The 22,771-nt window shown below is 34.8% G+C and overlaps 1 long non-coding RNA gene across 2 annotated transcripts in view; it reads left to right on the top strand.

Annotated features, from left to right (window-relative positions):
• Positions 1–4,532: 4,532 nt before the first annotated feature.
• LOC113242582 (uncharacterized) overlaps positions 4,533–22,771 on the top strand; it is a 59,115-nt gene continuing 40,876 nt past the window's right edge. For both annotated transcript variants that reach the window (XR_003311980.4, XR_007191394.2), the window contains exon 1: positions 4,533–4,734. This is a non-coding gene — a long non-coding RNA (uncharacterized LOC113242582). The remainder of the gene's footprint in view (positions 4,735–22,771) is intronic.

Here is a 22,771-nt window from a genome sequence, read left to right as displayed (position 1 = left end):
GAATGAGATGGAGTGAAATGGACAGATTCAAGAGATCTATGGGCATGATGATTAGTTGGATATGAAAGTCCAATAAAGGAAAGGAAGATTTGAATATCAGATCCAAGTTGTCTGTCTTTGGTCCCTGGTGTACTATTCAGTGAGACAGGCAACAATGAAAGATGCACAGATTAGAGAAAGAGATGATGACTTTAGTGTTGTATGTATTGGGTTGAGTATCTGTGAGACATCCAATGGGAAAGGTACGGTGAAATCTATACAGCTGGTGCTCAGGAGAAAGGCCAAGATTTCAGAGAGAAATTATCTGTGTTGAGTTGCCATTGAACTCAAAAAAGGTGACTTAGAATCTGTTGAGTGAGAAGAGAATAGGGTCTGAGGAGGTATCTGAAAAATACAAATATATTAGAAACAAGAAGAGAAGAACCAGTTTTTATAAAAGAGAATGAGAAGCATAAAAAAGAGAAAGAAAACCAGGAATAAACGAGTCCAAAAGGAAAGAACACTCCAAGAAAGAGAAAGTGATCAAATGCCTAAATATTTTAAAGAACACAAGTATTAAAAGGACTGAAAATTGTTCATGACATTAAGCAACACAAAGGTATTTGGTGGTCTTGCTAAAAATTAATTAATTAATTTAAAAAAGATGGCAAGCCAGATTGTAGTAGGTAGAGAAATGAGAGAAAAGAAAGTAGAAATAGTGAATGTCACTAAATTATTTAAGAGGTTTGCCCAGGAAGGACAGAATACAGGAAAGGAGGCCTAGTATCAAAGACAGGAATTTTTAAATATTGAAGAAACTTGAGCTTCTTAAAATGCTAATAAAAATACTTTGTAGGCAAGGAGCTGCTGACAATTTGAGAAACATAGAAACATTTAAGAAAAAATTTTGGAGAAGTTATCACCTATGAACTCTGTAATTGATTTGCTTTGGGCAGGTTGAAAAACTTTTCCATTTTAATGAGAAGGAATGAGAAAAGGATGAATCTACATTTTGGCAAGTTTGTTGAGAATGGGAAGGCAATGCAATCTGGGGAGAACAATAGAGTAGAGAGAGAAAGAAAGGATTGGATAACATTGTGAAAAATGAGAAAAAGCTAAGTGGGCAGTTTTATACAGCATTGAGTAACTAGTCAAATTTGGAGACTATGAGCTTATAGTAACATCTCTTATAGACAGATTAAATTTTTATCTAGCAGCTCCTGGAAGCCCAGAATAGCCTAGAGATTATCAGTTGTATGAATCCAAAATTGGGTTTTGCCTGGTGGGACTGATGGGACATCAGAAGGAAAACAGGGCGAGAAAGTTACATACCTTAACCAGATGCTATATGACATCTTGAAATACAGGCTATAATAGGGCAGGAAGTATGAAAGGAAAGAGAATGGACCCTGCAAGAGGATGATAGATAAGGAAACAATGGAGGAGCGAAAGAATTGGAAATATCAAAAAGGTTGAAAAAGACGTATGGTAATAGAAGTGGAAGGGTTGGAAATGGTAGATAGAGAGTAGGTGACTTGACTTTACAATATTAACAGTAAACTTTTCCAACGTACATTTTGGGTGCAAGTGATTGTGGTGGGAGTGGAGGTGGCTACGTCATCAGAATTGTTATCAGTGAAGTGAGATATTGGAGTGTTGAGTGGATTGCCTTTATGAGCATTGAACTAAACTGGGGTGATGGCAGAACAAGGGATGAAGGGGAAATCTGAGACCCAGGTGCCTGGTGTCCAGTGAATGAGAAGGACTGAAGAAAAAGTTGGTAGGTGACAACAAGGAGGAGTTACATAAATGTGTGCAAATCCTGTGACCATTAGTTTGGTCAGTGTTAAGTGTCCCATATGATTAATTTAGACCAATATTGGGGAGAATCTGTGATCTCACAGTAATTTCCCTACTTGTCCTCCAGTGTTTGGTTCATTTATTTGGACGCTATTTGAAAATATTCTTTTTAACATGCTAGCATTATCTACCAGATTTTTTGTGATCTGTTGGCTACCATTGAATAGGTCACTGCAAGATAGGAAAAAAAAAAATCAGCAAAAATTAATCTCATCTCTCTTATTATAGGCATTATGAGGGATTAAAAATACAATTCAGCCCTTGAAATATTTACACTCTACTAGAGAAATTTAATGAAAATAGGGTAACGTAATACTAATACATGGATGTTGTATGAGAAGGCAGAACTAAAAAAATTCTGGATAGCATGGGGTGATGACAATTTAAGGGAAATTAACTACCACTCAATGAAGGAGAAATATTCAAAAAAGGAGAAGACTGAAAATTATCTTCTGATTCTGCTTTGGACCTGCTTAACCGATCCCAGCTACAGCATAATCTAAAAGATAGCAGTGTGTAATTTAGATTGGATAGGTGGAGAGGATGCAATCGTATTTCCTTCAGAAAGTACCTCCAGTCTACAAATAGACCACGCAGGGGTAGGAGGAGTGAGTGGGAGTTCCCTTTAATTTGTATGATTTAGGCTGCAGGAGGGACACATTCAAGAAACTCCATGAGGGCTCTTGATACTTCCCAGCAGAAATGGAATTTTTTTTTTAAGATTTTATTTATTTATTTGACAGAGCGAGAGACAGGCAGTGAGAGAGGGAACACAAGCAGAGGGAGTGGGAGAGGAAGAAGCAGTCTCCCAGCGGAGGAGTCTGATGTGGGTCTCGATGTCAGAATGCCGGGATCACGCCCTGAGCCAAAGGCAGATGCTTAACGACTAAGCCACCCAGGTGCCCCCAGGAATGGAATTTTTGACGCCATTTTGGAAAGGATCCATGACTTGTCTGATCCTATTATTCCATGGGTTTCAAACTCTGAACCAGTTGTAGGGTTCCTTAAGCCCCAGACTAATGTTCTGGGAAAAGTGCATTCCTTCAACAAATATGGAAGCGTCTATCATTGCGAGATTCTGTGCAAGGGCTCTTGAGGGGTGCAGAGAAAAATATGGCTCCTTGCTACTCTAATGCCTATTTATAGTCACACGTGGGTCACTTTTAATGGTATGGTCTGGGTCTGAACCAAACACACTTACATGACTGAAGTGGGTATTCTCCATTTATGCTGAAATAATCAAATATATTATACCAGAAAAAAAATTTTATAAAAAAACCTTATTCAGCATCATAATGAGAATGTCTATGGTGTGTAAAATGGATGAGAGTTGGTTTGAATCAAGTACCATCAACTACCAACTCCATGACTCTGGGTAGTATAAGCCCCATTTTCTCATCTATAAAACAGGGATAACAGAAAAACTAATTTATTAGTAGTTGTAAAGATTAAACCAGAGGATGTGAAGTGCTGTGCATGTTAGCTGGCGTACATAATAAGAAGGTACCCATAGCAATCATGACCATTATTATTTTAGAAGGCAAATTATCTAGTTGAAAACATGGACATGCAATCAGTCATATGTGGGTTAAAACCATGGTAGTAAAGTACCCAATTTTGCCAACAGGAAACGAAAGTAATAAAATGGACTCTATGGGTTGTTGCAATGATGAAATTAATCAAGAATGACTATGTTTTAGCAGGTACACAACAAGAAAGAGCAAACTACTACTCACTTAGAAATTCCTTCACTTATTTTGCATAACTCTGTGGATCAGTATAAATGAATAGAGTTATTATTTGTCAGAGTAGATGATCTCTAAGATAACTTGTACCTCTAAATCGTTACAAATGCACCAGAGATTTTTAGGAATCAGGTGAATGAAATCATCCTGAAATAGCTGAAATGTAACTCCTCGCTGCCAGTTTTATGAAATTTTTGCATTACCATAAGAGGTAAATTTAAAAAATGACTTTGGAAAAATTATACTTCCTCTTCATCCCTGCTTAGCTGAAGCCCTTTCTTTGATTTCCTTGACATTGTTGCCTTTTAATGTTTTCCAGAGTTATTTTTCCCCCTGCCTTCTCCAAAACGTAATAGCTACTCAAAAAAGTTAATTCTATTTCTGTGTCATTATTGAATAATTCAGCCTGCTAGTTTAGAACTGCAACAAAGCTTCTTGATCAAAATAAAATCTGTGAATTCATCACTGAAAAAAAAAAATGATTTTGTGCTTCAAAACATGATTGAGTTCCACAAAGGAATGAGATGATAATTTACTTTCTGTCACCTCCAAAGTTAACTGGGAAAACACACAAATAAACAAACACGTTCTTCTGACAGGCAAACAGGCAAATCACAGACAACACTGCAGGGCTGGGGGATCAAAAGGGAAAAAAAAGTCTTGAAAAAGCTGAGCTTCCAATCTCCTCCCACTGGTCTCTGTGAAGGATGACTTCAGTCCCTTTCTTAACTAATTCTGTCACTGTAAAATCCTACAGTCATTCTTCCACACATAAAGGACAAATAAGCTCAAGAGGAGGATCTAGATGCTTTCAGTTTTAACTATTCACCAATGGTGGAAAAGGCAGAGTGCCTAAGCTATGGCTGGGTGGCCAATAGGACGGCTGTGTGTCTCCCACATGACTCGCTGCCCCTGGCTTTCACATGGGCTGTAATTTAGTTCAATTCAGAACTGCAGACAGTACAGCTTTCACAGGAGCAAGGGATGCCTGAGCACAAGTGGCTGAGTTCCGAGTGACTTTGTGAAGCACTTTCCTACCTCCCTCCTTCAGGAAAACGGGGATTCTGCACCTGCATCAGGGACAGTCTGGCAAAAGCCTCTGCTGTGCCTCCGGGGACAAGGAACTAGCACAAATAACCATTCTGAAATTGTAAGTATACATTTCTTTCCGTCAAGTGTACTGATTAAAATAGTTGTATGTCATAAGCATCAAAGATTTGAAGATTTTTAGGGCACTCTTTTATATGTGTACGGAAAGGTATTCGGCAGGCAGGAAGATGTTTCGGGGACAATTGTTGCATGCTTTATTATGTTAAAGATAAAGAATTAAAACTAAAAGTCAGGCATTCCAAAGAGTAGCTGCAGGAGGGCTGCACCCCGGAACATTGCTCCTGTGTGCTGCTTTGTTCATAGGGAAAGATGAAGGCACATACATATGTACTTAGTTCACTTCTTTTCATTCTTTACGTCTCATCAGATCTGATCTGTCCCCGAGAAAAATAAAAGACAAACTTTGCTGACTCCACTGACAAGGGTACCATAGACTTTCCAGACATCTGACAGTTATTATAATTAGCTATGAAAGACTGCTAAGACACTTGGGGGCAAATAGCTCTTAAATTCCGAACAATGGCTTCAAGCCAGAGCTTTCTTTTTATTTATTTTTTAACCACCACTTTTCATTTCATAATAATGATACAGACCGAGCTGGTTTCGGTGTTTTCGTCCACAAGATGCGAAATAAAGTCCCGGCAGAAGTGAAAGGTGACTGGCTAAAGTGGTCAGTGTAAAGATAGAAGGATAAGACAGCTTTCTGTATCAGGATCCAGCCTTCCATGTATAAAGATTTTTTTTTTTTTTGAAATTCCTAATAGGGTGGAGTGAGGATGTGGGGGTGGGGAGGAAGCATGCGGAAGCTTCTTTATAGAATGCTTGAAGAATAAAAGAATTTGGGATTTCTTCTTACTAGAAGGCAAAAGATACACTTAGCATCTAACTTACATGCTTGCTAAGGTTTTTTGTTGGAGTTTCAAACAGAAGCCACATACAAACCAGTTTTTTTTTTTAATTTATAAAATAATTGGAAACAAATGAGGGAAGAATGATCCTGTATTATTGCTTTCTTTTTACATTCAGCTAGGGTAATCTAGCAATGCATTATGCCTTTACTTCTAGAATCATCCAAATTCTTAAAAAGTTATAAGCTAAGTCTCATAAGAAATTAAAAGGCAGATCAAATCAATGTGATTGTGACTGATGAAGATTTTGAACAAAGCCCTCCAACAAAAAGAGAGTTTGTAAGAAAACATTGCCCTCCTTATTTTTAAAAGAGAGTATCAACTCCATCAATTATTGAAAGGAATTATTCAAAGGCTCCAGACATAACTAATTATGGCTTAAAGAGATCTGCCAGAGCAGAGCTTGTGTTCTAATTATAAAAGTCCAAGACGGTAGGATTCATTTATTAAAGAGGACTTGGACACAAATTTTCGCATAATCTTTTTAAAATACACCATTTTTTTTTCTTTGTCTGCTCTCATGTTATCTACACCTCCCCCACCGCCGCCCACTGTGTGCTGAGACACCTGAAGGCTAGACATAATGATCAACAGAGCTCCAGCCTGTCTGGACTCCAGCCAGGTTTTTTTCCCCCCTCTACAATCAAGGACCTTGCACGCAATGCATGCCGAGCCTATTCCACTGCTATGTGCAGATCCGGGATGGAAGTCTTACACATACTGCGGAAAGATTAAAGACAACAATATCCCCTTTCTTTTACCCCAGACAGCCTCATTTTTTAACCCTTTCATTACCTTTAAAACCAAGACGTCTTATCCGTTCAAATGCAGGTCTCAAGGGACCCTGCAACTCCTGCATCATATTGTACAGCTACACATGCCTCATTGGGTGTAGAAATCTCATCTCTCGACAGACCCGTCAAGGGGATATTTTAGGATTAACAGTGTGCTAACTAAACAAAACACAATTTACTCATGTGGGAAATGCATTTTTGAATGAACTTAAGCTGTATGAAATCTGGAAAAAGTCAAAGGTCTGTGGCAAGATTCTTGCAAACCTTGCAGAAGGTTATAGCATTTCTGATGATGCTGTTCTTTAACCGTCTTTCTCTCTCTCTCTCTCTCTCTCTCACACACACACACACACACTCAAGAGACACATTCAGCCAGGCAATTATATCATTATATCACAGAGAAACCCTGGTTTGCTGGTGATGTCATCACATATAAAATTTCGCCTTTGTGGGCAACATTTTCAATCACCTAATCGCCAATGTCTGTTGGGTGTGTGCCCATAGGAAGTTCACATGTTTGTGGGGTTAACCAACACCCACAGGAAAGGACTATTTTATTTGTAGCTATCTCTTTCTTGAAGATGTGTTTATGGGGCAGTATGGGCATGTTTATCAAGGTATCTGTCTGTAGTCAGGCAGAGTTTTCTGGTTCTAGGAAGCCTTAATAATATGCTGGTTGAACATTTTAGAGGTGGCTGAATTTCAATGCCCTGAATAGGATGTAGAAATGGTAAACATTGTGCGGTCCCTTGGATAAAAATGCTACAATACTGGTAGGTGGTATGACTTGGTGATTCTTATTTGCTATGTAAATTTTTGCAAACATTAAATCATTTCACTCAACTTATTGGTTAAAGAAAGAATATATACAAATGATTTAAAAGTAATGTTCATTTCATGTGCTCTGGGTTAGAGAATAATTGGGTTAAAATTTTGTGGGCTGGTGCAGTGTTTGTTTTTATTTTCAAGTTTATTTTATGGGTCTTACACTAAACAGTTATCCACCAAACAAGTTGTTTCGATTTTTAATAATGTGTGTATTTAAGTGTACTATTTTATTTTACTTAATTCAAATAGAACAAAGTTTAGTAATTTTATGAAAATATATTGCCATATCTGAGACATAAATATAGAACAACCGTGCATACATAATGTCTCTTAATTACTAAGTTTCGATATGTAATTTAAGTTAATCTTCATTAATGTAGAACGGCGGGTATACTTACCAGTTCCCATATACCAAGTATTTGATACATTATTTTTTTGAATTTTGAATTTTGGAATATGCTCTGAATACTTCTTTCTTGCATACTTAGAAAAGGATTAATTTTTGAAAGGATTTGCAAGACATATGTATATGAACAGCACGATTTATACAACATATAAATTGAGATTACTTTTGCTGAGGTATTGTGTGATTGTTTTAAAACAAGAGAAAAAGTGTTTTGTTCTTTTTTGCTTTCATGTTACTTTTGTTGAGAAAAGTATATAGCTCAAAGAACAGACACATTTTGTACTTAGAAAAAACAAGCTACACAAGTTAGGTGACATTCTGTGGGGTAAGACTCCAGTGCGAACTAATAAATAACTTTTTTGAGAAATTTTTGGGCTTGACTCCGTAATTTTTACATAAATAGTTCTTCCAGCATATAGTGGAGTTCATGCCTGAGGATGAATTATATAATTGTTTTGTCAAACATAAAAAATGAATAAGTAGTTGGATTTAAATTTCACCTACTTTCTAAAAACAAAACATGACATTGCCCACTGGGATACAGGTTACTAAAAAGGCATCTTTCAAAGAAAGGAAGATAATGGACTTGATTGAAATAGTTGAACTACGTAACGCCAATTCAAGAACAAATGGTTTTTCAGAGCATAAAGGAGAAAGAACAATTTACTATAGTACAGTTTATTCTTCTTACACAATAGTAATGATTTATTTGAAATGGCAGAACAAACATAGTAAATATACAAAAACAACCAATGATATCTTATGTCAGAGATATGTCAAGATTCTTGTTTCATATATTAGAATATCCTTAATTCAATTATTTATCTGAACACTTTAGTGAAAACCTACTCTCTTGCTTAGCATATATGTTGATATTATAATCATGTGTTCTTTCATATGTGGATAGATAGGGTATATATAAAATATATTTGAATGTAGTTTTATGACCAAAAATAATTGTTGGTATTTTATTATAACCGGAGGTGATTTTTTTTAAGGATCTTGAGTTAGAATATTAACATATTTTAATACAATGAAATTTAGATGGGGAGGTCAACATAGCTATATCTATTCTAGCAGAAGGACATACTCAGATGATGGCTAAATTAATGTATTGATGATGTAATTATTGCAAATGCCTCATATCAAAACATATTTCAATCATATCAAAAGATATGACTTTAATGTGGCAAACAGTATAAAATGTTATTTTTTAGAAAAACTTTGTTTCTTAACATTATGAAGATGATTTCTAAAAGTAGACTCACACTATAATTTCTCTTTATGAAAGGATAGATTGGGTTTTTTAAAAAACTTGCCTTTAGGCTTGAGACCTGAAATTATTTTGAGTAGATGCCCGAGCACTGCACAGAGAATGAACAGGAACCTCAAGTCACAATGAGAAAGGAAGGAAAATTGGTTTGGTTGCCTCATGCTTCAGATTTTATTCTTTCAAGCCTACATGCAGACAGCACTCAAAACTAATTTGAGTGAAAACTATCCAAGTTATTTTCACAATTTTCAAAAGACCCACGGTCCTGTTGATATCCCATTAAGGAGTAGTGTTCTAAGAGTGATTGAATGTTCCACTGCCTGAAACTCAGTCAAGCTCAGTGAGGCGCTGGGGTCAAATGGGCTCATGAATCACAGATAGGAAATGAACTGTGTACTGCATATTTGGAGGTTGAAAAAGAAACATTTGGGATATTTTACCGTAAACAGATTTTGGGTTGATTTTTGGCACATCTTTTTAAACATCAAGCCTGCAGTTCAGCTGAAATAACTTTTTATATGTATAGCTAAGACCAGATGGCCACGTGCTCCTTTCTTATTTAGATGAGACTTTTCCTTTCAATAACATCTTTCTTCCTGACCTGCTTAAAAATTCCAGCGAATGAAATCAGCACAGGATTTTCAATTCTAATTGACCATGTGCAGAGGAAGGGCCAGGGGAGAAATCAGTGGAGGCATTGTAAGGCTCACTGCCTCAGTTTTGTCTTTGTGTTTTTCCCTTACCAGCCAATCTAAACTAATGGAAAACATTTAATTTTTATTAAAATTAATATAGCTGCGAGATTAATCCTCAAGGCAAATTACGTGAGTTGGCTGTTTCTGCCATTTCATCCTATGTAATCCCAAAAAAGTTATCATGCACCTCCATAGTCTCTCAACTAGCTGGTAAGCAAGTGATCGGTTTAAAAAAGCATTAAAATATTGGCATAATGATTGAGTTAAGAAAGAATGATGATACTCAATTTATTTTGAACAAATCATCATTACTGGAACATACATATACTTTTAAATTTATGTTAAAATATCCACCATATAAAATTCTTGGTCCATTATGTGTGTAGTCGTTATATAAAAAAGAAAAAAGATCTGGAGATTTCATCTGGACTTGGATTACAAAAAGATAGCAAGCATCGAAGATGATCTATATAGCCAGTGGCTCACTTAGCAAATCATATATTCTGTGAAAGTGGGCATGTGAGTTTTCAGGTTTTGTTTCTTCTGGACAAGTTCTTGACTCAAATAATTTTCTTCATAGTTTATTTATTACTTCAAAGAGTCAAAGATGTTCTCTTTTTAAAATTTTAATTTTCGGATGGTAAAAGTGTTAGATGAAAACAAGTTATCCTTCCGACCCTGACATTATTTTGACTAATAAAGATAGAAACATGTACCAAAAGTGCATATTTTTAAAATATATAATAGAGATTAGAAAAACTCTGAATTAAACATCAGCGTCATTGAAAAAAATTGGCCTCACAGTAACGCTGTCTCTGATTTGGAATTCTTTGCTCATTCTTCTGCAGGTAGCCTTTTACCTCAAGCAAATCCACTAGTTGTCAACAGTGGGATGTCTCGTCAAAAGCCACCCTAGTGCAATTGTTGGAAAAATGCATCTGATGACTGATCAGATCAATTAGGATTTCTTTGCATCAAAATTTCACAAAAATTGAAATTCAGGTGCCTATGGGATTCACACTTATGAAGACACATTCTGAGCCATCGACATATAAAGTCAATTCTTTATGAACCTTGTAAAAAGTTAATTTGTATTACCAAAATATTTAAATTCTCATAATATCATGAAGTATATGCATTAATTACGATGTCTTATTTTTGATAATTTTTCTCCTGATTCATGAATTTAAAAAATCCATTAGAAAAAAATATATATGGTAATGATTTAGCCCATTTTTGTTCTATTACCCTAAATGCATAAAATACATTTAGAAACTTGAGACATTTAAATATAAACAGAAAAGCGTAATACAAAGTCTAAAAATTATACACATTTTTAGCTAAGTTTTACTTCTAAAACAACAAATTCTAATTGACAGTGAATCTTGCCATTTATGTAGGAGATAATGGATAACGGGATCTTGGGAAAAATAATTAAAATTATATTGGTGCTGTAAATTCAGATGGCTGAAGCTAGGATGTTCAAAACAGGTATAAACAAGGAATACATATCTGAGTTATTCCCACTTTCTCTTCTTCCATGTTGTTCTGAAAAATAGACGGGTCTTGATTCTGTGGGATCACAGATAATCAGAAATACTAAATGAATTTTAGTATTTTTATTTATATGGGATCATGGTTGAGGTTTGCTAGTCTGTTTTCCTGTATATCCTAATTCTTTAGATGAATAGCACAGGAGAAATTGTGATCAGTTTTGGGAGCCTTGCAGCTGTGTAAAATGTCTGCCCCTCACTGTATCCCCTTTCCTGTTCTGTAAGCCTGTGATCATCAGTCAGAGACAGAGATCCTCGAGAAACCCAGGCCCCGTTCAACTCTCCAGGGACACCATTTGTATCTGTTTTCACGTTCCTTCTAAAGAATCTTCCCCCAGACTAGAGCACACATCTGAACATTTGAGGCTTCTCACCCAGTTTCTATGTTCTCAGCCACTCCTGCTTAGGTAAGACTGCCTCACCCTTAATTATGCAGCTATGGTTTACACTCAGAGCTGATTTTTTTTTTTTTAATTTTATATCTTTAAACTGTGAAGGAAGTGGGGCAAACAGGGTATATGTGACATCAAAAGAATAAATGTAGGGACAGATGCAGGTGTCTTTGGCATTCTGAAAATCTGCAGTGTTGTAAATAGAATAACAGGATTACACTGAATGTGATTGGACAGCTCTCACTTCCAGCACGTGGACTATACCCACTTTGGAGTGCAAGTTTTCTCTCAAGTAATGTACTTAAGGTGGACTCTTCATTCCAATTCATTCTTGGTTTGGTATATTTCCTGCAGGGAAATTTGCTGTTTTAACTTAAAAGGCCTAACCTCTCCCTTAGCAAATGTGGAATAGAACAAAGGTATGAAAAGAGATTATGTCCGTAAGAGTATGAGAGTGGGAACTGTACCAGGGAATCCAGAATGAGGCAAATATGTCAAAAAGTTGATTCTAGTTGATTATATTTTTATCATCCGTATGGATTATCTAGAAATCTGTATGGAAATGTAACCTGTGTGTGATGGGAAACCAGAACTAAACCAAAATCCCATGTAAGGTTTTAAGTATTATGTTTATTGCTTAGAAGCATTCATGAAAGAGACATATTTCACTGATCTGTAGAGTCTCTGATCACCTTGTTGCTATTAGCCATCTCTGGGATATCCGTTGACGTTTAAGGGGAGAAAATGAAACACTCTGGCCACTGCTCTGGTTGTAAGCACTTCACAGAGTGCCCCCCAAGCCCCAAAAGGACGTAAAGATTTAAGCTGACAACAGTGACCAGGAAGAAATTCATTCTTTGGTTTGTCTGAGGACAGAAAAGGGTTAATTTTTCAAATCTCTGTGAAGGGGGGGAACCCTGGAAGATAAAAACCAAACCAAAGCCTAAGCTGCTAGTGATTTGGTTGTATTTATGGATTATACTACATCTTGAAAAGAAGAAAATCAGAGCTGTAAGATGACGCTGCAGGGGTCGTCTGGACTTTTCACTGAGTCTAAAGTCTGTTTAGTCAATGCTTATTAAGGCCTGGATTTGACCTTTGCTCTCCTCACTCCTCCCTGTTCCAGGTGCAACATTTTTGCAAGTGCTTTACCATTATTGGACACTATGTACAAGCTTCAAATTGTGAATGAACAGAGTGTGCTTAGCATAAAAAGCAAGCCAGTAGTTACGATGCCCGCATTAAAAAAAAAGAGAGAAAGGTTAAGAAGATCTGTAAACTTATATCCACTTTCTCTTATAATTAATACACAGCGACTATAGGTGTTCTTCAAGATATAACTAAGGTAATCCCATTGCAGCTTATATTTAAACCAGCTTGGTATGTTTGCTGTTATGATGAATTTTTGTAAGGTATTTAAGGTAGTGATTTTTGTCTAAACAAATTATCCTTGAAGTTAACAGAGAAAATCATCTATAATGATTTTGTTTAAATTTTTACGTATACACTCTTAGTAATACCTGAAGCTCCTATGTTCTAGGTTTTGTTTTTGTTTTCTAGAGGATTAATTTTACTTCTAAAAATTGCATTCACTAAGAGAAGAAAACACAAAATGCCCCGGTATCTGATCCTGGAATATAGTCACACTTGTTTACTTCAACAATTCTATAAAGGATATTTCTGTATTTACATAGTGTCTGATAACTCTAAGAGAAAATCCATTTATACAGATGCATTAATTGATATTTTGAGTAAAATAGCCATGTTTATGCCTCTGAAATGTTAGATAACATGCAGAAAGCATATAAAATGACTCAAAATTAATTATATAAACATAAAAGGGGATAATAAAGCTATTAGGTATGGAATACATTAAAAGCTTTAAAATTTTATCTTTCTGCTGAAAGTTTTGTTTAATTGACAGTTCTCTAAATTATATAAATTTACTTATTTTAAATATATGGTTTTGAACTTTGAGGAAAAGGAAATCTCTAACTTATGAGGAAAACAAACGTTTTAAAATTTCACAAAAGAAGTCAGATATAAACTTGTCTTTGTAAGTTAGAATACAAAAGGTAGGAAAAAATCATTTTTAATTTAGAAATAGTTCATACTACACAAAAGGTATAAGCAATGTAAATGTATCTTCATGTTTCTACCACCAAGATCAACAATTTTTAATATTTTTCTTCATTTACTCCAAGCCATTAAAGAAACAAACTGTATCCAGTTGAAAAGCCCAGTCTCTATTTCCTGATGTCCCTTTGCCTTTAGGAGTAAACACTACATTTTACTTGCTAGATCATCTTTCATATCTTCATTTTTAATCCCCTAGTTATGTATCACAAAGAATAAAAAATGAACGAAGTATCAAATATGAAGTTCTTACATTCGCTGCTTCTTAATTTACCTTAAAATTATTGAAAAATTTTCAGGTGAACATATTTGTTGGAAACTGTATTTATTCATTTCTAGTTAAAAAACCATAATGATGATTTAATATAAAGATTTAAATTAAAAGATTTCTTTGCCCTACCTCTACTAACTCCCTTGGTTGCAGAAATTGAGAAAAGGTCTCCTGTCTCCTTTTATTCAAATTCTTTAGAATCGAGCCTTTTACACTTTACTGTTTTCTTGTTACATAAGGGATTGCTAATGTGATTACAGCTTTATACTTTGACATGATCTCTATTGCCCTCCTTTTATTGTTTTGATAAAGGAGCAGTAATTATAGGTAGCTTCATGGATGTTAGTTTTCATACATTTACACTCATAGTATCTCATATGGATGCTTATTTTAAAATATTCTAAGGAGCCACAGAGTTATGTTTGGTTTGATTTGATAAGAAAATGTCAGCAATATCATAGTTAAAGAAATGAGCATTGACTTTAGGATTGTTTTTTGCTTCTTCATGTGGAGTCAGATTTCCCTTTAAAGAGGAGCCAGTGCATTTCTGAAAAAATGTATTGAAACCAAGATCCTTATTTGAGCACAGTATTGCTATGGATTTGCATAAGCTATGTGGTAATTCATTGCCATATAGACCTCTTAATGCTACGTACCCCTCTGTGAGGGCATCAGAGTGGAAATCTGCATCAGAACCTTTACTGTTATGGGTTACCTTTAACATAATCTTCAGAGAGAAAATTTTAGAATTACCTGAAGGCGAGTTTAAATTTATTTTTTCCCTGTAAATCCCTTACTAATTATTTGGGTAGCAATCTATCAAGAGATACCTAAAGCCAATTTAAAACTTAAGTCAAGATCTTAATGCCTCAGAAAAGATGTAACTAAAATACCTAGGTCAGATACTTGCCCTCGCTCTCCAACAAAATTGTATTTTCAACTTTCATTTATAAACTACATGTTATTTCAAGACTGGACAGTAGTAACCACTGGTAAATATTTACTCCAGGCAGTATGTAGGCTGACATAGTTTAAAGATGATAATAGATGAGTATGCAAGACTCCATCTTTTTTTCAGGTTCAAACCAGAATATGTTGTAGCCCTCAATAAATGTGACCCCTGATCTTTTAGGCTAGGTGCAAATAATAATAATAATAATAATAATAATAATAATAATGAAAATAATACAAAAAATCGTTTTTATGATTTTGACTGTACTATTTCTTAAAAGAAGAAATTGCTATACAACATATTTAAAATTTTTCTCTTCTGTAATTTTTGTATACCAAGTCATTTATTCAAAGATATCACTTTGTTACTATAAAACGAATTGGAGAGTATGGAAAAACTGGTCTTTAAAGGCTCTCCTCTTATACATGGCCAAAAGAACTGCAAAACATATTTACCAAATATTTATGGAAATTTTTTCTTTCTTTTTTTCTCAGCCACCTATCATCTTCCTTATATAATTATCTTCAGGTAATTTCATAGTCAGTGTCATTCATTGGGGTTTTTTGTTTTGTTTTGTTTTTAATTCTCATTTCTCCAAACTCTGGTCAATTCATTAACATCTCTCAGTATTTTTATGTCTGTTTCTCATTACAGTCACACAGCAAATAAGAAGAACACTGGGGTAAGGAATAAGAAGATACGTTACTAAGTAACTGGGTGGCTCTTTTGGGATCTCAGTTTCCCTGTCTGTAGTTTAGGGAATTAGAGCTACTGGATCTTCAAGATCCTGGGACATACCTCTGCATGATTAGCTGAAATTGAGACTATTAACAGATTAATGAATTCTGTGCTTTCAAAATAATCTCAATATGTTCCACATGTGCCAAGTGGTCCAGCCTATTGGAAATTTAGTCATATTTATACTTTTTCAAAAATGATTCCTTTTAAATGTCTAATTTCCACTTGTTAAATCCCTTTGTCTATAAATTTTGATTCCTATATGTGCCTTGTGAAGGATATCCTTCATCTGAATCTGCTGATTTCCTGCATAAAATATCATATGTAAAGCCATGTAGTTTAAGGAGAAGTTAAATAATTCAGACAATGCATTTTACTGATGAACCAAGTCAGGCCAGGAAACAACATGGTCACTTCTTCATAAAGATTGTGTGTGTGTATGTGTGTGTGGGATAGTCTTTGCAAACTCCATAATAATCTGGAACCACTGGGTTGTGCAACTGAAGAAGGGATTCACTAGATCTTAACTGTTATTATTGCAATCATATGGTATGACTGTGGGGGTTTCCCAGATGCTGATCTGGACATTAATACTAAGAGTTACAAAATAGACATCTTCAAGGTATTACCAAAATTGTATTTCAAGTTAGCACTACCCCTATTTTTATTATTAGGAAGTTGATCATTGAAATACTGTTGAGGAAGTTTTTACCCTGAATTTTAGCAATGCAAATTTACTCAGATTTCTTGTTTATGAACACTTAGGAAAGTTATAAATTCTCTTGCTAATTCAGGCTATGCTTTAGGTTTAAACTAGTTTATAACTGTGATATATGTAGATACAACTTCCACAGGGAATAAATGCGAGGAATTGAATTTTCAGTTTCAGATGTCAGAAGCAGGGCTTATACTAAAAGTCTAAAAATCAGGATTGCAGCATGAGTGATGGGAGTCCATGGAGGAAAATATCATGTCAAGTGAGTTAAATAATAAATGTAAAATGAATTATAAAAATACACTTGAAATATAAAGAGTTATAACTATACTGGGATTTTTTTTCTACTAAAGTAGATATAAGAGATTTTAGCTTATCCTTTGTTAATTGTGGAAATTGTGATCAACAATTTAACAACTATTCAGATTATGTCATAAATCAGACAATTAGAAACTGATTTCTTATATCTGTTTGTCCACCAAAATTATCTCTGCCTCCCAAATGTGGTAGAAACACAGAGTAGATCCAAATTAAGTTGCCTTTGCAGATATTCACAGCATACAAAAATCAAGTGTTATAAAATTATCTATAATATGAAACTGTGGAAATGTCTATGATTTTTTTATCCCTCTTTTTTAAAAAAAAAGTCGCTGTATTCAAATAATCATATAAGCCTAATCTTTAGAAAGGGAGAATAGAGAAAAATAAAAGTATCATATTAAGTCTAGAAAGTAGTTCCTTAACTGAAAATGTGAATTATTTAATGAAAATCATGTAGGCTTTCAGAAATATTTACCCATATCAGATTTGATTTTGTCATTCTGTAAAGCTGTGATTCATTATACCATATGCACACAGAAACACACAATACATTATTAATGGTCACATTTGAACTTGGTAGGGAAAACTTTAATTCCATAATTGCTGTCAATACTAAGTTGAATTTATGCATCTGAATTTTCATTATAACTTATTTTTTGAAATGGGATGCTAAACCAAAGCAAGTTGTGAGCTAGGAAAATATCAGTGCCTAAATAATACACATAAAATAAAATGTAGCATTTTTCATGGTCACAATGTGGATTTCTTTTCTTTTAATTTAGGAAATTTATTTATTAGGGTCAAACTTCAGAGTTCAAGAGTTTTATGATCTAGTGTGTGAAATAATATTATTTTCACTCTGAAAAGGCCCTTAGAGGTTACTCGTAGACAAAGAAACTGAGCCCTGAAGGGAGAAGTGAGTAATCCAAATTCATGGAGTAAATTATCTAGCATGATAAGATAGAATTCTTTCCATTTCTCAGGTGTCTCTCTAAAAATGACTGGATAAAAGAAAACATAGAGATGAAAGCACAACATTTCCATTTGCTTAATAACATTAGTTCTGATAGAAGCCCTGCTACAGATAAAGCTGAGTCAATTTGTTTTAATAAGAAGCATCAAACCTCTTTCAGAAGCACTTAACCCCTTTGTTACTCAGCTTCTCATCTGTGAACAGTCTCACACGTACCCTATATATCCCATGACACTACAGATGTTTATTAAGTGTCTACTGCCAGTAAATCATAGTGCTATGTACAGTACATCTAATTCTCATTGAAATTTCTATGATGTAAGTCCCATTATTATTCCTTTTTTGGAAATGAAGAAATTTAGAAAGAGGATGGCTAAGTAATAATCCCAAGCTGCCACAATGCCTGTATGGTGGACTAGTATTTGAACCCAAAGACCAAGCACTTCACCTGGGCATCTAACTGCTTTTCTTCATGGCTCTTCTTCTATTATTGTCCTAAAATATGGGATAATAGGTGGGGGGGGGGGGGGAGGGGACACATCAGTGTAATAAAGCATTTTATAAATGCAAGATGGTATTAATTCTAGAAAGGATGCCTGCTTGATCTCACATTATCATGGGTAATCAATTCTTAGATGTGCAGGTCAAATCTCTCTAATGAGTTCCATTACAAGGAACATTGAGACAGAACATGTATAGGCACCATGGAAAAGCCCATTTATTTTCCTTATTTATTTAAAGTTCCTATATACTGAGTTCTCTTGGAAGTCACTATAATAGAGTTTGACCTATGTGGATAGTACACCTTTTACTGTCATGCCAATTATATTTGTTTTATGAAATCAATTTGTTCTCAATCATATTTCACTATGGCTCATCAGTTTCCTGTTTTTTATCTCCTTTACCTCATCAACATAGTATATTGTGCTATTCCATCTAAACAGCAGTAATGCTGCAAAAAAAAAAAAAGTGTATATTAGTATTGGTCACAAATTTTAAAAATTAATCTCACAGCATTTTAGTAAATGCACTGAACTCAGCTTTAAGACAATTTGCAGTAGCACAGAAGTCAGCCTGTAATGGCCTCCCTCCAAATGAATGCAGTCACCAATGATCCTTATGAAAGGACAAAATTATACACACAGACAGAGCTATCAAATTGTTACAATGTGGCCATTTCATAATCAATCTAAAATGTTTACTGAATGTTAGCTCTAGAGAAGATATTGGACATCAACATAGTTCATGTTCTCATGGTTTAAAAAAGAAAATCTGTAAACAATCTCAATCTTGGATCAGGGTTAATGGAGTCTGTCAAGAAATAAAAATAGGTACTTAGAAATTCTAAAATCTCACACCTCTCAATTTTTTTCTGGCATTTTCTAAAATTTATATAAACAACTAAAATTCAGTTTAGTTGGAGGCTTGGTTGGACTCACGAGACTTTCCCTCTCGTGATTTTTTAAGTGCTAGTCAACTGGATGTTTCTAGATGTGAAACTCTGACTCAAATCAACTTCTCTCTTGGAGAAGAAATGTCAGTCATTGCCCGAAAATCTTCTTGTTGCTTCTCAGCTTTCTAAAAAAAAAAACAGTTCTTGATTTCATGGCAGGTAGTGAAACTCATTACAGAAACTCATTCATTCCACAAACAACAGAACATTTTTTAAATATATTACATCTGAAAGAATTCTTACTATATGTGTTTTTTTTTCATTCACTTGAAAATATCTTTGAAGGTATTCACTATTTTAAAACATGCATCTAGTATGCCTACTGTGGTAAAACTTGTTAAAGGTCAAGCGTAATAGCGAAGGACTGGAAGCTAGTTTGGCAGTTTCCTGTCTGCAATGTTGCTCTAAATTCTGAGAAATTCTATAATAAAGTTGAGGCTGTCTTCTAAATCTATGTTGACCATCCTGAAGAAGTTCCATTATTTGTCTCTGAAAAGTAACTACTCTAACCAGTCTTTCAAATGTTACTGAATAGCTATTGCAAAAATCATTTAAAAAACTCTTATTAGAAAGCTTTATATTTAAATACTTGTTATAATTTGCATCTAGCTTTCTCTTAAACCTTCATATTCATAAGTGATTTTCAAATCATTCAATAAGATATTCCTGTATTATCATGAATTTGTTACCATCTCCATAAAGAGTAAAGTTAAGCTAACATGGTGTCCCTGAAGAGTAGAAAGCAAACGAGATGTTCACCAAATTACGTAGACTCAGGTCACAGTGAAAAGATAGAGTCTGGATCCCTATGCTACTTTAATTCAATGCCTATTTATGGAGCTCTTGTTTATTCTAAATACTGGCCTACACAGGTAGGAAGATATCAAAAACATGAGAAAAACTTATTCTCCATCCTCAAATTGTTCATAACCACCTTGATTCAAAATAAAAGTACTCAAAGTAATGAACTTTTATTCAAAATACAGGCTGAAGTTAAAAGACAACTCTCTTTCTATAGGGTTGTAGAAACATTTATCACAAAATTCTTAAATTTGGGGATAGCAACCTCCTAAGCATGCACAATCCAAAATAAGCAGAAATTTCAAGGAATTTCATTTTCAGAATTATCCTAATTTAAATAATTTTCAAATAATTGATCCTCATAATAAAGACCAGAGGAAATATAAGCTCAGAATTATAAAAGTAAACATTAGATTATATACTGTATAATTTTGGGCTAAAGTCTATTCTTTGATTCCTACAATATCTGAAAATGGAAATTCAAGGATTAATCAAATGTATCAGTTCATTTTCGGAAAAAATAGATCTATATTAATGTTTCTTGTTTCATGTAATTTGAAGGAGTATTTTTAATCAGATAATTACCACTTGTTTCAATACTGCATAAAAAAGTGCTGTCAAGTCATTACTAATTGACTATAATCACATTCTCCCCCATTCTGAGAGCATGTGCATGAAAGGAAACACCAAGCATAGTACCTTCGATGTGATCAAACAAGTAGCTTCTGCTGTAGGACATTTGTTCCAATAAATCTACAGGCATTTGGAAGAACTCAGATACATTTCCAGTAACACTTGGGATCTTACCATTCATTCATGTCATTCTCTTTGTTCCAGGGTTCACATTCATCAGACCAGTGATATCATTGAGAATGTAGATGGCACTGCATTAGCGCAGTTAGCGCAAGCATTGACCACATGCTCTGGGTCAACTCAGTCCTATCACTGCTTCAAAAATCTTCAAAATTAAAGCTGCCCTATTCTTGAGTCTTCAATGTATGATACCAATATAATCTTTTCAGCAGACCTGGAAACCCAAAAAGTAGTGGTCTCAGAATCATTTCAGAGCAGTAGAATTGATGGAATACCATGGTGCTTGTGGAGTTAGGTGGAAACAAAATACTCCCAATAAACTGCAATTTCTGGAATAATTTGGAGTCTTATAGCAAGAGTAGCTCATAGGATCATTGATTTTAGAGTCATTGGTCCAATTGACAGGTGAGTTCCTGTCACTTATCACCTTGACACTTGGGCCTATATTTCTTAGATCCCTTATCTTACCAGTGAATCCTCATATTAATTCTGTCCCATTCATCAATAACACCATGATTTTTACTCCTTTCTTTGTGCAGGGCAAATGAGAAGGGGTTTATTTTGACTTTGACTCATCCACAATTAACCTTAAGGATATTTGAGCCAGACGACAGAATCATACTTTCTAGAAATTGCCATATCAACATCAGGGATTTTGATTCATTCTGGAGATGGACCTGGAGGGATACATGCCAAATGGAACTGCTAAAAAGATTTTAAGTTACAATAATTTGCGAGACAACATAGAATAGTTTCATGAAGAACACAAAATTTCAGGGAGATAGCAAGGGAGCGCACCATAAGACTAAATGGAGGCCAAGGGGCACCATGACCAGGGAATCAGGATGAACCTTGTGAGGCACTCAGAAACAATAGCCACATTTCTAGTTTGGTCACAGAGTCTCAGGTGCACAGTGCTACCTCCAAAGAGATTTCAAGTGTCACAAATGGCGTTCTGTCCTCTCTCTCATTTTTGTAGAAACCACACCTCAGTGTAGGATTCCCAGCAGCTATGATAACAGCTACCATGGTGCTCCTCCAGGAGTGGCCTCTCTTCTGCTGACTCAGCTCATTACCTCAGTGAGCCTGTCAGGATGAATAGTGTTCTTTATCAGCCCCCTCTGAAGTGTTGACTGTGACATACATATAGTCTCAGATTATGTCCTTTAGAGTTCTATATCTCTCTGCTCCCAATATAGCCAGTTTCAAGAGTTTTGACTAGTTTGTCATAGCTTTTGTATGGTTAAACATTATGATGCTAGGATAGCATCCTACCTCTATTGAAAGCCCTACGGTTCCAATTTCTAAGAAAGTTCCCGAGAAGAGAAATTTTTATTTAGCTCTTGGTTTTAATAGGTTTTCTCATTGGAGAGAAATGCTACCTCTAAATTAATGGGGACGCCCAAGGAAAGAATAAAGTAATCATAATACAGTAACAGGACAGTCATCAACCTCTATCTCGGCTCCTCGTAATGTCTAAAAGTAATAAAGAATTAAAAGGTTTGTCATGGCAGTGCATGTTAGTTCTACAAAATAGCACAATCTGTGGTAAAAAATTAAAAAAAAAGAAAATTGTTAAAGCTATTTGTTTTGGGTCAAATTTATACACTGTAATAGAGCAAAGGAAGTTATAATACAGGTGTTTGCCATCAGAAATCTTCATCTGTATTCATTTGACTTATCCTAATATAAGTACAGATTATCATTTCACCTCAGAGAAAATGAAGTGTCAGGACAGCTAATTGAAGAAACTGAGTTAGGTTTTTTAAGAGAAAAGTAAGAATATGTCAAATTGGGCCCTCTCACACACACACAATTTTGAGTCACAATTAAAAAAATAAAGGAGTTATAATAACAGTATGAAATCTAGGTAAATATATGTTGGCAATCCTTCATTTTCATGCAGAAGCCAAGGATTTGTTTGTTTCAAACAATGTTTACATCATCTGGATTCTTGAGGCACTGAATAAATAGCACCCTTCTTCCTTGCTCAAGGTCTGAAATAAAAAGTAAGACAGATGGAGACAGGCTATCATCTTTATTTCTGCTGCAGCT

Source organism: Ursus arctos, unplaced genomic scaffold (assembly GCF_023065955.2).
Source record: "Ursus arctos isolate Adak ecotype North America unplaced genomic scaffold, UrsArc2.0 scaffold_2, whole genome shotgun sequence".
Classification (NCBI taxonomy): Eukaryota; Metazoa; Chordata; class Mammalia; order Carnivora; family Ursidae; genus Ursus; species Ursus arctos.
This window is presented reverse-complemented; position numbering and strand designations above follow the sequence as displayed.